Here is a 1,913-nt window from a genome sequence, read left to right on the forward strand (position 1 = left end):
CGTCATAGAATACTCAAGAAAACAACTTGAAAAACACCATTGAAGTCGATTTTGAAGCAAATTTCCATCAAGATTGAAGATTCCCTTTTGATTTCTTTGGAGATTATTATGAGTTTATTTGTTTCTTGTGGTTATACTATATTTTGGATGTTTTTATTTGCTAGCATGAATTTTCTTAATACTTAAGGATATGAAATCTATGATGAATTTTGTCTTCTGATTTTAATTTTTTGTAATAAATACCTAAATCTTGTTCTTAATTATGTGTGGTTAATTCTTGGTTTAATATTTCTAGACTATTGATCCATGTTTGATGTGCTTAAACCAGAGGAGGAATAAACCTTGTTTAAGAGTAAATCTAGCGTAATTGAGTGGAGTTGCATGCAATCCTAGAAATATGATGACATAAATCTACCAGATTAGAGTCAAATCTAATAGGGGAATCCATAGATCGAGTTAATGCGACAATAGATGTTTTAATTAGATAGAAATTTCAATTAATCAACCTAGAGTCAATTGCTCTTATTATTGAATAAAGATATTAACATAATTTAGGGATTTCTACAGATTAAGATACTAAGTGAAGAAATTTCGTAATTTAGATTGATAATGACAGATGAAATCTAAGTGAATTCTTTCTTGGGTATTGTTTTACTTCTTGGTTATTATTCGATTATTTTCTTGATTTGTTCTTTATTGCGTTCGTAGTTAATTAATTTAGTTAATTTTAGTTTTAATTAATCACTCAAATTTATCGGTTAAATAATAGAAAGACAATAATTACTAGTACTTTTAGACTTCACGGGAACAATATCTTTGCTCACCGTAGCTATACTATTAATTGATAGGTGCAGTTGCCTTAGTCGGATTTTTAGTTGATTTCGTGGACATCAAGTTTTTAGCGTCGTTGTTGGGGACTAAAATATTAGGAAAACTTTATTTCTATTAATTTATCCATTTTTATTTTTATTTTAATATTTTTTAATTTAATTTTTACATTCTAATTTTTGTTTATTTGATTCTTACAGGTTCTTTTGGTTTATTACTAGAGGAAACTTGTTGAAACTATTAATTTTTGATAGTGAGATTGAAAGAACTACTCGCAGAAAACAGAGAGAAGTTAGAGAAGAAAGGCAAGATGAGCAGATTTTAATATACGATCAAGAGAAAAAAGACATTACTGTAGAGATGGATGATAATAAAAATAACTAGCAGCCTCTTGCACATCCTACTCCCCAAAATATGTAAGATTATGCCAAGCTTACTCTAATTGGGGCTAAATTGAGTATTTTCAGACCGACAGTTACTACGAATAATTTTGAGATTAAGCTAAATACAATTCAAATGGTGCAGCAATATGTTCAGTTTGATGGGTTGCAAGATGAAGATCTGAATGCTCATTTGGCTAACTTTCTAGAGATTTATGACACTTTCGATATCAATGGTGTTACTGATGATGCCATAGTCTTACGATTGTTCCAATTTCTTTTAGGAGCAAGGCAAAACAATGGTTGAATTCACTTCCACGGGTTCTATCATGACTTGGGATCAAATGACTGAGAAGTTTTTGTTGAAATATTTTTCACCGGCTAAAACAACTAAGTTGAGGAATGATATTTGTTGTTTTGTTCAATTCCATATTGAGACTCTTTATGATACATGGGAGAAATTTAAGGATTTGTTGAGAAGGTGTGCTCACCATGGACTGCCTTTGTGGCTCTAAGTTCAAACATTTTACAATGGTTTGAACCCTTCGCTAGACAAATGATTAATGCAGTAGCTGGTGGAATATTGAATAACAAAACACTTGAGGTAGCTCAAGTGTTTATTTAGGAGATGAAACTGGATAATTATCAATGACAAGTTACGAGAGTAAAACTTGCTAAGGTAGTTGGAGTTTTTTATATTGATGC

At 30.6% G+C, this 1,913-nt stretch overlaps 1 non-coding gene across 1 annotated transcript; it reads right to left on the reverse strand.

The window, feature by feature from the left end:
• Positions 1 to 1,600: 1,600 nt before the first annotated feature.
• On the reverse strand, positions 1,601 to 1,707 carry LOC128032274 (small nucleolar RNA R71). Its single transcript, XR_008188402.1, has one exon. It is a non-coding gene; the product is annotated as a small nucleolar RNA R71 (small nucleolar RNA).
• Between the last annotated feature and the right edge of the window lie 206 nt (positions 1,708 to 1,913).

Source organism: Gossypium raimondii, chromosome 8 (genome assembly GCF_025698545.1).
Source record: "Gossypium raimondii isolate GPD5lz chromosome 8, ASM2569854v1, whole genome shotgun sequence".
Taxonomy (NCBI): Eukaryota; Viridiplantae; Streptophyta; class Magnoliopsida; order Malvales; family Malvaceae; genus Gossypium; species Gossypium raimondii.